The sequence below is a fragment of the Festucalex cinctus genome, chromosome 4 (genome assembly GCF_051991245.1).
Source record: "Festucalex cinctus isolate MCC-2025b chromosome 4, RoL_Fcin_1.0, whole genome shotgun sequence".
Taxonomy (NCBI): domain Eukaryota; kingdom Metazoa; phylum Chordata; class Actinopteri; order Syngnathiformes; family Syngnathidae; genus Festucalex; species Festucalex cinctus.
The window spans coordinates 4,063,922-4,079,317 of record NC_135414.1 but is presented as its reverse complement, the minus strand read 5'-3'; the positions used below and the strand labels follow the sequence as shown (position 1 = coordinate 4,079,317).

The 15,396-nt window shown below is 44.6% G+C and overlaps 4 long non-coding RNA genes across 5 annotated transcripts; 1 reads left to right on the top strand and 3 right to left on the bottom strand.

Annotated features, from left to right (window-relative positions):
• Positions 1-1,472: 1,472 nt before the first annotated feature.
• On the bottom strand, positions 1,473-4,736 carry LOC144017123 (uncharacterized). Of its 2 annotated transcripts, XR_013283114.1 has the most exons (4): positions 1,981-4,736; positions 1,844-1,910; positions 1,700-1,766; positions 1,473-1,611 (listed from the first exon to the last, which is right to left on the bottom strand). It is a non-coding gene; the product is annotated as an uncharacterized LOC144017123 (long non-coding RNA). The 2 variants fall into 2 exon arrangements; XR_013283113.1 differs by having other exon boundaries at positions 1,473-1,766.
• A 2,972-nt stretch (positions 4,737-7,708) lies between these two features.
• On the bottom strand, positions 7,709-8,756 carry LOC144017264 (uncharacterized). The gene is made up of 4 exons (XR_013283149.1): positions 8,672-8,756; positions 8,535-8,601; positions 8,391-8,457; positions 7,709-8,302 (listed from the first exon to the last, which is right to left on the bottom strand). It is a non-coding gene; the product is annotated as an uncharacterized LOC144017264 (long non-coding RNA).
• A 1,078-nt stretch (positions 8,757-9,834) lies between these two features.
• LOC144017187 (uncharacterized) lies at positions 9,835-11,273 on the top strand. Its single transcript, XR_013283125.1, has 3 exons — positions 9,835-10,122; positions 10,326-10,393; positions 10,876-11,273. It is a non-coding gene; the product is annotated as an uncharacterized LOC144017187 (long non-coding RNA).
• Positions 11,274-11,471: 198 nt separating this feature from the next.
• Positions 11,472-13,591, bottom strand: LOC144017287 (uncharacterized). Its single transcript, XR_013283153.1, has 3 exons — positions 13,006-13,591; positions 12,060-12,301; positions 11,472-11,959 (listed from the first exon to the last, which is right to left on the bottom strand). It is a non-coding gene; the product is annotated as an uncharacterized LOC144017287 (long non-coding RNA).
• Between the last annotated feature and the right edge of the window lie 1,805 nt (positions 13,592-15,396).

Genomic DNA, 15,396 nt, shown 5'->3' with positions numbered 1-15,396 from the left:
GGATTGATGTTGTACTATGTGACCGATTCTGTCATTGTTTTCTGAAGTAAAAACAGATGTTTGCAAATGTCTCATTTTGAATAAACGCAGAAGATAATCAATCTTCTTTCATAAAAAATGTCTCTAAATGATTACTCAATTAAAAAAAGTTGTCGATTAAGTTGATAATAGATTACTTGTCGATCAATCGATTCATTTTGACAGCTCTACATCTTGCATTGTAACTTGTAATAAAAAAAATAAATAATCCCATGTTCACAATTTCGCTGCATTGCAAGTGTAGCAGTGTTTTTGGTTGTAGATTATTTATACAGTTTTGGAAAATCCCATTGTTACATAGCAAACTGTTTCGATTAAGTTTCCATTTTTGAAGCATCTGTTGAGTCACGGACACTTAATTACTAATGTTCTCCCTGTCCACTAAGCCAGACGTGCGTATGAAGTTATATAAGGAGCGGCGGTGAAGAGAGAGGGAACGTAACCTCACTTGCTGTCACGTTGGTCCAAAACACCACAAAGCGATATGTTTTCCAGAGTCATCGGTCAAACTCTACACAAGGCCAAACAACAGCGTGCACAAACACCGGCACACCGACCTGACGGTAAAAACCTGAGGGAAATAATTACACCGCGCAGCCGTCATCAGTGTGGGCCTGAGGACCATATCCTGTTTTGGTGGCTTTGGGAGAGGCTTGCTGCTGCCTGTCTGAAGCAGACCACAGCCTCCCACTCCTCAGCCGTCCGTCTGAATCACTGTTGACTGAGACAGGAAGGCCAGCCCGCTACGACATCATCATCTCCTCCTGCTCCGTGTCTGTGGCTTTGTGAAAGGAGGGGGCTTGTGTTTGTTTTCTGACAGCCAACTTTCTAAAAGCGGAGACGAGTTCAAACCAAACACTTGGAAGAGCGCAACCCACACTGTCTACCTCTCAGGATGCCATGCGCACCCACAGTGTCTAATTGACTAATTCTAGCCAGTGGTGGCTTTATATGGGGGAAAACAACCACTTAGGAAGAGTAGACATACCAGGACATCTATTGTCCTTCCTTTACTGTCTCATGTCGTTTTAAACTGCTAAAAATATACTGACCCAGAAAGGTATTGAGGGTTTGTGCCATCAGATCCCCCAAAGGTTGAGCCTTTTCCGATTTCCTTCATTTTTGCTGTTGTAAATTCAGATTAGAGGTAGTCACTCATTTTTCTGCCACCTGGAAGTATCCTGTGCCTACTGTTAACAAACAAACTGCAACATTGTAAAAAGTCTGTCATGACCCTAATAATTCAGTACATACAACTGTGCATAGCCTACTGTTGTGGGCCTGCAAATATGGTGACTGTCACTGGTGAGTTTCGCATTTGTGGCAAAGTGGCTTAGTGGGTGACAACGCCACCTGGGGACTTGCACCCCAGGAGTCTAAAACAAGCTTCACAAATAAAAGGCACGCAGTTTAAACATCCACAGGACAAGATGTGATTCCAAAATATTCTGAGTTTATTAACAAATTAAAAGCTTTAAAAACAACAACCTGACAAAAGATTTGTTGAGCAACCACTGGAGTTTCAAGATGTTAAAAAGCCAAGACAACAGTATGACCCGGAGTAGTGCCACACTGGAAGACAAATTAATCAATTACAAATTAATTAGAAATAAAAAAGGTCTTCCCAACTAGCACAAAAAAAGGAATTCATATTCCTTACCGGAGCGCACAATGGCAAGGTCACGGCGTGGGGAGGAGATACCCAGCGCGGCTCCACAATTTAATGGCTGGACAACAGGGTAAAAGCAATTAAAGCTTGTTCCCCTGCCCCGCCCTTGCACAAGGCCGAGAGCCAACGCCCTACCTGCAGGAAGCGCCGCGCACCCACCCGGACACCAGGGAACAGTCACGCTCCAACATATGCCACGTTGCTGTAACCAAGCAGTACTAGGTTAAGTTTCTAAAATCATGAATGGGCCAAGTCGATAAAAGCACGCATACCTTCACTTGGGTCCGACACCACCCGCACACAGACCACGTCAGCGCACGTCTGTCAACTCCGTAAAGGAGGAAAAGGAAGTGGAAGAGAGACAGACTGGCGCTGCGCTGACCTATTTATAGGCACCTGCTTAATTAGGGGCACTCTGCCCCCTTGTGGTAAGGGGCATCTATTCTGCCACATCTACCCCCAGGTTTTGAATCGTCGCCCCGACGATGGACACTAACACCAAGGTCTAAAAACAGCCATCTGAACATTGGACACCGGATATGCTTGCTGTGTATGGCGTTCATGCTGGCCTGCAGGCAACGAAAGATGGTGCACATTAGAGTGGTGGCCAGCGTTTGAACGAAGGGTCCGACGCAATGCCTGCTGGCTAGTGCACGGTTGTTCTGCTATAGACAAGGGCGGACCTACTGGTTTCATGCCAGCTAAAGGTGGACTGGATCTAGCCTGACCCACCAAAGGTGTTGCAACAGGACAACTCCTCGGCCCTGCAGAGCCAGAGGGTAAAGATGTTTCAGGTATCAAAAGCCACAAATCATCATCACCAAGGGAATCACTCTCCCCACGTCTTTGGCCAAGTGGCGAGAGGGGCCTTGGATCAGGTCCCTGATTTTCAGGCCTGAGGACAGCTTTCACCATGTCTCGATGGACTGTACGCACCCGATGCCAATCTTGCACTGGAGCTACAGTGTACACTGCTCCTTGATCTGTTGGGGCTTTTAGGACCTGATGGACAACAGGACTCCACACATCCTGAATTTTGTGACGACCCCTAACACTGATCTCTCAAATACACCAATTGACCTACACGCCACGGTGCATCACGAACATGTTGGTCATGGCGCACCTTCCTACAGCAGCGGCAAATAATCTCTCTTTAGCACCTTCAAACGCGACATGAAGTCTAGCTTGATGCTCGACAACCCAATCCTGTACTTCCCCACGTACAGGGTCCTGAACTTGCCCTAGAAGGAAATCTATAGGGAGACGAGGCTCTCTGCCAAACATCAGATAAAAGGGTGACTCTCCTGTGGTATTATAAGCAAATAATACCTGGGGTAGACACGAGACCCAATCCCGTTTTCTGGAAATTGGCAGAGCACGTATAAGGTTGTGAAGTGTTCTGTTAAAGCGCTCACACTGCCCATTGCCTGCTGGATGATAAGGGGTTGTGCGGGACTTGCCAACCTCGTATAAGCAGCAGAGCTGATGAAGCAAAGCACTTTCAAAGCTCCTACCCTGGTCCGAGTGGAGTCGACTTGGAACACCAAACTTGTAAAACCACTCCGTCAAAAGAACATGGGCTACGGTAGAAGCACTTTGATCCCGGGTCGGAACAGCAATTGTGTATTTACTGAAAACATCAGTCATAACAAGGACATTTTCAAAACCACCACGGGACGGTTCCAACAGGGTAAAATCAATAGCCAAAATCTCATTTGGCTCGGAAGCGAACAAATGACCATAAAGCTGTGTGGCACTGACCCAGAGTCTTTAGCGACCTGACAGCGGTCACACTGTTGAACCCATTGCTTGATGTCTGAGGCCATTCCTGGCCAATAACGCTGTCTCACCAGGTCAGTGGTTCGATCAATGCCCTGGTGGCCATGGTCCTGATGCAGACACGTCATTGTCTCCTGCTTAAGGACTGCAGGCAAAACCAGCTGGAGCAATTGACTACCACCATCAGGCTGGAAAATTTGCCGATACAGCACCCCCTCTCTTTCCACCAAACGGTCCCACTGCCGCACCAGTGCCATCACTGCCTTGGAAACCTGGAGGTCTCTCCACTGCTGTTGGTCGAGCCTGCCTCCGCCAGAACACCAAAAACTCCTTTATGAGAGGGTCAGCCTCCTGCAGGGTTCGAATATCTGCTGACGAAGAAGATGGACTAGCAGATACTACCCCCTGAGTTGCCACCACCCTCTCACCTGGGCATAGCGCATGCTGGACGCCACTAGGGACGGCAGTGCCTGGCACAACACTTTCCACCCAGCCAGAGCTGGACAAGTATTGCCTCGACAAGGCATCAGCATTACGATTGCTGCGACCTATTCGGTACTTGATATCAAAATCAAATGCCGCCAGCTGCGCAGCCCAGCGATGTTCGGTGGCACCCAACTTGGCAGTCTGCAAATAGCTCAGCGGGTTGTTATTTGTGAAGACCAGGCACTTGTGCCCCAACAGATATTCCCAAAACTTTTCAGTCATGGCCCATTTCAGCGCCAGGAATTCCAATTTCATGGAGCTGTAATTATCCATATTGCACTCAGTTGGTCTAAGGCCATGACTTGCATATGCCACCGGCTGAACTCCCCTGTCAGTTTCTTGTGAAGGCACTGCCCCCAGACCGCTGTGACCATCGTCAACCTCCAGAATAAAAGGGCAAAAAAAAAAATCAGCATAGGTCAACACTGGTGCCGAAACCAACCTTGCTTTCAAGGCCTTTGAAGGCCTCGAAACTGGCCTCACATTGTGCTGTCCAAGCAGCACCCAGGGCCTGCTCTGAACCTCTCCTGGTCTTTTTACTTGTAAGCTCAGCCACTAATTTAAGTGGCAGCCAATTGTGCAAAGCCCTGAACAAAGCGCCGATAATAGCTTGCAAATCCTAAGAATGAGCGTAGCTCCGAGACATGACTTGGTTGTCTCCACTTGGAAACTGTATGAATCTTGTCAGGATCAGTAGAAACTCCCTCGCTTGAAATGACATGGCCCAAATACTTCACTTCTTTCTGGAAGAAGTTACACTTCTCTTAGCTTAACTTAGCTTTCAGGCCTTCCTTTTGAAGCCGACCAAGCACCAGTTCCAGCCGTTGTAGATGTTGTGCAACTGAGGAGGAGAAGACCACAATATCATCAAGGTACAGTAAGAGTGACTGTCCTTGCTGATCTCCAAACATCCTTTGCATCAGCCGCTGGAACGTACTTGGGGCATTACACAGGCCAAAGTGCATCCGATTGAACTCAAAAAGTCCGAAAGGGGTACAGAAGGCAGTCTTGTGTTGATCCGGTTCAGAAACTGGCACCTGGTTGTACCCGCTTGCGAGGTCAATCGTTGAAAACCGAGCTCCACAAAGCGCATCCAAGCTTTCCTCAATGCGTGGCAGTGGGAAAGCATCCTTGCGGGTTTTGCTGTTAAGGAGGCGGTAATCAACACACAAGCGCAGGCTTCCGTCCTTCTTCCGGACCAAGACAATAGGTGAGGCGTAAGGGCTACTACTCTCCTTAATGACTTGAGCCTCCAACAGCTGGTTGATGTGGGCCTTCACGTCCTCATATTCTGAGGGAGGAATGCGACGGTATCTTTGTCTAACTGGAACGTCATCAAGGAGTGGAATATTGTGGGAAATGAGATTAGTACAGCCCAAATCTCCATCATGAACTGCAAAGACAGAGCTATACTTTTGCAACACTGATCTCACTTCAACCTGCTCCTCTCCCGTCAGCATTGACAGATCCACTTGAGGGGCCTCTTTAGGTGCTGAAATGGTGGATTCTTGCAATGAGACTGTAGCCGTGAAAGGCTGCACTTCGCTTACCCCCGTGGGTAGGCTAACAACCTGAGCCCCTCTGAGAACACCAAGAGAAGTCCGTGGGTACAGAAGTATATCCATTGTTCCCACGTTTACCACTGGAACCTGAACCATACCCCGGACAACCTGAACCAAACATGGAGATGCCAGCAACCCAGCTGGCAAGCCGGAATCAGGGGGCTCAAAGAGCACAGTCTGGTTCTCAAAATGTGAGGAGCAGGTACTAGCCACCATTTTCATGAAGCCACCAGGGATACGAATGGCTCGTTGACCTTGCACCCTAACTGAACCGGTAGGGTCTTCCTGAGCCTGTACAGCAGCCTGGTGGCACTTCTGAAGGGCCTCAATGATTAGATCAGGGGCCAGCAACACAGAGGGTGACTCAAACAAAGACCGACCATATGCCCCAAAAAGATGTCGATAGCAGCATCGGATCACATTCATCCCCAGGACTCCAGGGGGTGAGGAGGCCGCTCCAGGTGGGTCCCTGGATACCATGGACCCAGTATCCACCAAGCACAACACTGAGACATCACCCATAAGAACATCAACACTTGGACAAGATGACATTAGGCTAGTCGGTTTACAGTCTATGGAGCCTGGAGATTCCCCTACTGAGCTTTGGCTCAACAACTCAGCAGGCGTCAGTTTTCCGACTGCTGAGCGGGCAAAGAAGGTCTAGGAGGGTTGATAGCTAAACCTGCAACAGAATGAGCACGGCCACGAAAGGGCTCGCCATCACACTGGCGGGCAAAGTGTCCAGGTTGTTGACACCTACGGCAAATCACATTGTTTTGTGACACCCGACTCAGAGTTTGGGGAGCCTGCAAGGCGGCAACCGAGCGTGTTAGATCATCAAGCTGCTCTTGTTGGTGCTTCAAAAGGTCCATCAGCTCCGTAAGACTGGGCCCATGGGGAGCAGCAACAGGGGCTGGAATGGAACTGCCCTGAACACGAAACTGAAGACCGTGAACAGATGGAAGAGAGTAGCTACGCCCCCGAGAACCTCCCGGAAGTCCCTCCCTCTTCCACCTTATGGCCTCACTTCACACCTCCAACAAGGAAGCTGCAGGCTGACGCCGGACCATTTGCTTCAGCTCACGACGCAGGGAACTGTCAAGCACATGCTCTACAAACTGGTCACGAAGCAGAACGTCAGCATTTCGCATCCCATTGGGTGCACTCTGCTGTATGGGTTGCATAAGAGCTAACAAGGCTAAAGAGAACTCCTGCAGCGACTCACCTTCCTGCTGCTGTCTAGCAAAAAAGGCCTGTTGCAGAGTAATATAGGAATGAGTTTGACCATACAACTCTCGCAAAATTGCAAGAATGCAAACTGGGTCATCTCGTTCTGTAGCTGATCTGAACCTAATTTCTTCTCGTGCCTCTCCTTCCAAATGGTCAATAATAAAGAGGGCCTGGTCCGCAGCAGAGAGGTGCCGGGCCCACATGCATGCCTCTATCTCCTCAACCCACTCGACACACTAATGCCCGACTTGCCATTAAACGTCGGACATCTGCGCTCTCTAGGTATAACCACCAACCGCTCAGTTACAACAGGTGGAGCACCAACGGCTGGACCAGGAGACCCAGAGACTGCCCCACCGGGGCCCGAATGAGACACGCCACGCTCCCGAAGCAGACGCTCATTGTCCGCCTTCAATTGCAGAACAAGCTCCCGAAGCTGATGTACCTCCTCCTCCATACCGACACCCTCACCCAGGTTTCCACTAGGATGAGAGAGAAAAACAAAAACAAAAAAAATTTTTCTTGTAAAAAAAAAATTATTGAGTTATTGCTGCTGTCTTGGCTTATGCTAATAAAGTACTCATCCATCCATTTTCTTGACCGCTTATTCCTCACAAGGGTCACGGGGGCTGCTGGCGCCTATCTCAGCTGGCTCTGGGCAGTAGGCGGGGGACACCCTGGACTGGTTGCCAACCAATCGCAGATAAAGTACTCAACACACAAAATAAATAAAATAAACCAACAATAAGAATTTTTTTTTTTTTTTTTCCTCTTTTGGAAATCACATCTGTCCTTTAATAGTGGATCCTGCCAACAATGCCAGATTGTAGCAAAGTGGCTTAGTTAGTGGGTGACAACGCCACCTGGAGACTTGCACCCCAGGAGTCTAAAACAAGCTTCACAAATAAAAGGCACGCAGTTTAAACATCCACAGGACAAGATGTGATTCCAAAATATTCTGAGTTTATTAACAAATTAAAAGCTTTAAAAACAGCAACAACAAAAGAAAGTGGTGTGGGACTGCTGAAAACACCACAGGACTGGGGGACTTACCACGACAGTGGTACCAAAAAAAAAAAAGGGGAACTCCAAACACTACACAACACCCGTGACACAGCAAACCAAATAAGTGGGAAAAACGGGACCATCACCAAGGGGACCGCTGCCGCAAGGTGCCCTCAGTACCTGCCAACGATAACACAAATTAAAAGAAGCAAACAACCCACACCACTTCACCCAAAGTCGTCTGGCAGAGCAAAAATAAACGCAATCTTAAACATATAAAATACCCATACTGTTAAAAGAAACAAACAAAAAACCATTAATATAAAACAAAGAATCCAAACAGTTAAAAATGTTCAATAAATGGAAGGGCTCCGCGGCGGCGACACTTAGCCTGGGTCGGTCCCAACAGTTCAGCCAACCCAGGTCGCCGCCCAAACAGGAGGGGAAGTTGTCAGGAAGGTAACAGTGTTTAAAATCCAGTTTCAAGATGTTAAAAAGCCAAGACAACAGTATGACCCGGAGTAGTGCCACACTGGAAGACAAATTAATCAATTACAAATTAATTAGAAATAAAAAAGGTCTTCCCAACTAGCACAAAAAAAGGAATTCATATTCCTTACCGGAGCGCACAATGGCAAGGTCACGGCGTGGGGAGGAGATACCCAGCGCGGCTCCACAATTTAATGGCTGGACAACAGGGTAAAAGCAATTAAAGCTTGTTCCCCTGCCCCGCCCTTGCACAAGGCCGACAGCCAACGCCCTACCTGCAGGAAGCGCCGCGCACCCACCCGGACACCAGGGAACAGTCACGCTCCAACATGTGCCACGTTGCTGTAACCAAGCAGTACTAGATTAAGTTTCTAAAATCATGAATGGGCCAAGTCGATAAAAGCACGCATACCTTCACTTGGGTCCGACACCACCCGCACACAGACCACGTCAGCGTACGCGCACGTCTGTCAACTCCGTAAAGGAGGAAAAGGAAGTGGAAGAGAGACAGACTGGCGCTGCGCTGGCCTATTTATAGGCACCTGCTTAATTAGGGGCACTCTGCCCCCTTGTGGTAAGGGGCATCTATTCTGCCACACATTGTTAGCATTAAAGCTAGCGGACTTTCATGTGATGAAATTAAGTGGTACATTGAAGTAGCATATTGGTGCTTTTAAACATAGGCTACTGGAATATCTTTCAAAGCTGGTCCAGGTGTTGTAGCCTCACGTATGCCATATTGTCTGCCATGTCTGGCTTTTGCTAATCCTAAAATTGTACATATTTTACAGGAATAACTATACAGCTTGAAGCAAGGAGTGGTAGCCTGATCACCATTTTCCTAACTGCGCATCAGTACCAGTAGGGGAGACCGGGGCTAGTTGTATCACGGGTAAGTTGTCACATTGCAATTTTCTTCTCCACCAGAGGGCGCAATGAAAAATGTAATCGGCCTACTAGTTTTCTTCGTATACCGTGTACCCCGCCTACTGCCAGAAGCCGGCTGGGATAGGCTCCGGCATCCCCCGCAACCCTTGAGGAATAAGTGGTTCAGAAAATGGATGGATGGTTTGTGTACTGTCTGAAAAGAGAATAGCACATTGTGAGCGGACGTGGGTGCCAGTTATCTGTTTTGCGCAACCCAAAGTAAAAAGTTTTCAACTTCACGTTTTTTTTAAACAGGCGTCGTACAAAGCAACAAATTATGTGGACTCGTTAGAGGAGAGATTCAGGCATCTTGTCATGCCTCAGTCACTGCTCTGTTTTAAGCTAACTTTAAACTAGGGCAAGTATAAACCAACATGGTAGTTTGGGTCTCCTTGTCATTTTGGGGTTTGCTGTCACATATGCAAAGAATGAGCCGCTGAAAAATGCACCTCTGGCAACTCTTTTTACTTATGCCAGAATTGTTCTTCCAATGATGAGTCTGAAGAGTGAGGAATTTAGTTTGCTAGTTTTGTTTCATTGTTTAAAAATTGATTTTCCAGTTGTTATAGCTACAGTATGCTCATATGTCAGGACTGGTTTAAACATCATAATGAACCAGCCCTCCATCTATTGCGTTATTTTTTGAAATTCAATTTAATCTCAAATTCCCAGTATAAGGGAAGCAAATCAAACATTTGAGGCTGAGAGCTATGACTTATATGCCAGCAGTTCCCAAGGACTTTAATGTGTTTCATAATATTTTATGTTAAAGCCCCAGTGTGTAGCTCACGACCGCCATCTATCGGTCAAACAAGATAATGCAATGATTTTAAGCACACGAACTACGGCGTCTCAGAGAGACCCTACTTCAACAGCCTACCACCAATTTCACCGGAACAGAACGCAAACAACTTCTGGTATCCCTCGAGTGATGACGTAAGTGAATTGCATTTGTTAGACATACTGTACAGACCCCTAATATTTGTGATTTAGTCATTTAATTTCAGAATTAATATTTTTGTCGGCATTGTTAGGAAATACTGTACGTCAGCTAATGATAATGGCTATCTATGTTCATATTTGTTAGTGCAACTAAACTATGCAACAGAGAACACACAGTTATGTTATATGTTTTATAGACATGTGGACCATCTCAAAGAGGGCGAGGGAGACGAGGAAGAGAACGCGGAAGTGAACGCGGTGTCTCGTAACGTACAATTATGTCATCATGGAAAAATAATTCCATTCGAGCATTCATGTGAATGGCTCAAAACATACCTTTGCTTGGAATATGTGGTATTTAGATTACATCGTTTGCTGATATGTTTAGTATATCGTACAAAAATAATGGTGTTAACTGAACTACACACCTGCAACTCAGACTCGTAATTCCCCCCGTGTCTTGTTGCTACTAACCACTCAGAAAAGTGCTGCTTACAAAAACATTTGAAACCCTTTACTCAGATATCGATTTGTCACCATGTTGAACAATTTTACCTAATAAATATCACTAAGCAACTTAATTAGTTTTGATTGAAGATACAACAGCTTCCTTGTACTTCGATGTGCAGGAATTTACATGGCTTTCACAAATAGTCTTGCTCATATAATAATGTACTTCATTGGCTCAGTGACTTTCAGTTCATTGTTTGGTACCTCATCTGACATACAATTGTTACCTTCTTGCAGAGACTCGTACAGGAAATGACCATGGAGGAACATGAAGATATCCAAGTCCAGCTGATAGACTGACACCAAGAAATACTTTTTGACACATTGCTGACACATCAGCACCACCATGATTTTCCTGTACCTGGATCCCAGACTGCAGCACCTTGGTGACTTGTGGCAAATAAGTGACACTTTCCCAGATCCTCGAGGACAATACAAAGGTTTTTTACCTGGCATATAATTAGTCCATGTCTGACACTTGTTGTAGTTTGTATAACTTGTATATTGTTGTTGTGTGTTAATTTGTACATTTTGAATAACTAAAAAATACTATTTCCTTTGGCGTCAACATGCAGTGTTCATTCGACACCTAACCTAACACTATTTTACATGACTAGAAATGTAAAACATCAAAAGCCTGGAGAATTATTATAAATGCTTGCAATGACAAGGAATTCTTCATTGGCCAATGAATGGAAGGTACAGTACATGAAAATGAATAAATAAAATAAAGTAAAATAAAAGTCTACATGAAATGAACATATTAACTAAAAAAAAAAAAAATATGCTGTTATAATATAATGAGCGACATGAATTGCAGTTGATCCAGAAATTTACCAATACGCTGTGCATTTCAAAATATGGAAAATAGACATACAGGTTTGGGCCAAAAGTAGTGTTACAGAGCAGGTATGTGTTGTACACAGCTAAAATATCTGATTACCTCAATACCATGATGTTTTTTTTTGTGTGTGTGTGTGTGTGTGTGCTGACATTGTCCCCCATTAACATTGCAACATTCCTCAAACTCTCCCGAACACATAGTATGATCTGTAACACTACTTTTCGCCTACTCTATGATGTTATTGGGGCAAAATCAAGGAAGGCTTGTCCATTGATTGTGTGAACAGACTGCAGTAAAAATGAAGTCACTTCAATGTTTGCTGGTTTTATTAAGTTTGACATGCTCCTTGACTGCACAAGTACATGTTATGGAGTGAGGGCATGTTCCCACCAACGATGATATCATATTCTTCAAAGGCTTGCTGAGGAAAGTGAGGGAGGAGTCACTCCATGGCTTCAGACACCTGGTCAGCAGGTCCTGTGTAAAACAAGTGGTGCTTGTACATGTGACCATTCCGTATTGCTTCACACAAAAAGTTAATGTAGTGTGCAATGCCGTCCATATGTAAATGACATACCAAGACGTCGGCTGACTTCAGTTTGTTGCAGCTCAGATATGGTAGGTGGAGATACTGGTGGTACAACACCGAGCCTTCTGGGGTCCTCCATTCAAGTGTCCTCATTTGGGGCATTCCAATATGGCTGCTGACTCTCCCCTTGATATTTTTTTTTCTTGCAGGTCGGTGATGTATTTAAACGGTGCATGAATGCTTGTATACATCAGAATATGGTTCTGGAACCCTCAAGTTTGGCTGTTGATCTAGTGTGACACAAACAAAAACACAATTATAAAATAAAATAGAATAATTGATGATACTACTATATGTCACCAACTTTCCAACAAAGCCCCCAAAATAGAGGTAAGATCTTTAGTTTTTGGGCCCAAAACATTGTATTAGCTAGATAAAAGTAACTTGACTGCATACTGCATAGAATATGCAAAGGCTGCTTGCTTGTCGAATTTCCGTGGAAAACGTGGCAGCCTGTAAATTCTTGTGCACCCAATTACACAATGGACCAGTACACACTTGAGTGAGAGAGTTCAGACTCTAGCAGTGCTTACGGTACAGCCAGCATTTAAGTCCAGAAAGTTATTCCCTGCCGAAAATTAATTTCGAGAACACTATTTTCACCAACCACAACGAAAATAATTTTCAACTCCTCCACTAATACAGTATGCTTTAGATTCTCCATTGAAGTTATGGGCAAATATACCTCCGAAATCACAGTTACATTACATTACACAATAACTTGCGCATTTACTCTAAATATAACGTGCCAGCGGGAATCTTTTTTTTTTTTTCAAAGCAAGTAGCTACATAACGAAATCGTTCGGGTGGTGCGGAGTTGCTAATCAACAGCTACAGTGATCGTAAAACAAAGGTACGAACATCGTATTAATTAGTACAGTGTATACTTTTTCTCTCGCTCTCAAAACGTAAACAGAAATGTACTCTTACTTACCGGTCAAGTAGAAAGCAGTCGAAGGCACCGGCACGTCCCAAACCTAGTCTGTTCCTCATTTCTCTCCATCTGGCAAATGCGGCTACAATATAAACTCTTGTTTTGTCGCGCTGAAATAAAATAAATTCCCAAAGTAAGTGTGATGCTTGATAATGCTCTCTTCGGGGACCGGAAACTCTTCTTCTTCGTGGAAATGCGGTCGCCATACAAACCGGAAGTGCGTTCCAAAAACTGAAATTTGTTTTTGACGGCACCCGTAGCAGAAAGATGGCGGCGAAACATGGCGGACACTAGAAGCCGCGGCCCGGACATGTAAGATAATTTGCGATTTCTAGACTAACCGTTATATTTAAAAAAAAAGTACGTTTATGCGATACAACATATCTTTTTACATACTACTAACACAAACAATTGGTTTTTTTCCCCGAATGATTTATTGTTTCACCACTAGATGCCACTGTATAATACTGAGTGTACCTTTAAAGTTTGCTCAATGACAATGGTAAATTTTCAAGATCAATGATAAACAATTTCTCTGACTGGAAATGCAAAAACAAAACAAAACAAACAAACAGAACAAGGATAAGTTTGTCCTTGTTTTATTAATTGCAAAATCCAATGTGACATCTTACCCCATGTGTGACAACTTACCCATTGGTGGGGCAACATATGTCACATGTTCACGCCCTCTATTTTATGGCTTATAACTCTGCACTGACACAAAGTACGAAAATGACATAAATACAAAAACTGTACCCAAGACTTTGGTCTTTCCTCTGGTATACGTTGTGTTTATGTCATGTATCGATGCAGAATAATAAGGAGCCCGGTGGCTTTCTGAACGAGTCACTTTATTGGCGTTTGCTCCAACTTCAAACGTGCGCCTCTCGTGGCCCGTACACTGCGCATGCCCGAATCTCAAGACGCGTACTGATGACATCACGACCGCGACTGCTGTAACCATAGCAACCTATCACAACAGTTTATATATGATGTATTGATTCCAAGCAATACATAAAAGTATAAAAAAAGTGATACAACTAGCCCCGGTCTCCTCTACTGAAAACACGTATCGTTTCATCTTTGTACGTTAAGGTACGGCACTCGTTTTGTCGCACAAGTACACCACACAACCCAAATTGTGTTCACGTTAAAGCCTCCAAAATGGTGATTATTATTATTGTAGTAGCAGTAGTAGTATTACATAACAATCTACTGATCCAGTTCTACATAGGCTACCACAGCTCCTGTATTGCCGTTCTCTGGCATACCAAACACTAAAGGAAGTGCATTTAAAAAACACACAAACAAATGTAGTGTTGTGATGACAAGTGGCCACATTGAAAAGACAGTTTTCACTGCAGCATCTCGCCTTCGTTTTCGCAGAATTGGATGGCTCCCTCCCTAGTCTGGACCTCTCCATGACCATTCTGTGGTGAACTTTTAGCTCCAAGCAAAGCTGGGCGGGGGTGAACCACGCAGTGTTGGTTTGCAGCAGCAGTAGAGGCCTAAGTGGAGTATAAAATTGGAGCTTTATGTGAATTGGCAGGGCTCCAACAGACACGTGGTCTTGTTGGGACGCAGAGGAATGTTACCTACTTTTCTGTCAACAACAAAAAAACTTCTTTTTGTGCGTTTTGTTTTTGATGGTACAAAACAACGGTGCCTGAAATGAGTCGACTGTTTTGAAAAATACTGTCCGACAATTTAGGTGGCAAAATCAGTCACACCTGACACTTAAGTACAGATTCTTGTGTAATAAAAGTCTCTGGTAAAAGTAGAACTACCAATTCAACTCCTTTACTTTCAGAAAAGCAAAAATTATAGGAGAAAAATACATCCTTTGTACTTGTGTCGCAGCCTACTTGGTGTCTGTAACAATGTATGAAATTATGCCTTTATAAATAAACAAGTGTTTTACTCGGACACAAATAAAACTAATGCGGTATAAATAATAATAATAATAATAATAATAATAATTGAAAAAAAATGCTATCAGCGCTCAGGACTAAGGCGTATATTGTGAAAGTCTTCGAAATGCCCAGGCTGACATCTTCTGGGCTGACATTGTCATCGCACCCAACAGCACTTACAAACACTGTGCTGAGTGATCATCAGGTGTGCATGGGAAATTATCAGTTTTTCACTCAACAACCCGAAAAATTACATTTACCAAAAAAATAATGTACAGTCAGTCGAGCTATGCCACAACGACGGGCGGAACAATTAAATGTTCTTCCACTAGATGGTGGCATTAACCTGTGCACCAATTCATACACCAGAATAGCCATGTCATTTGTAGTTTACGCTTTTCAACGTTTGTTAGAAAACCAAAAACTGAAATAAGAAGGTGTATACTCTCAAGTGACATTGGGGACACACTATAGTCAT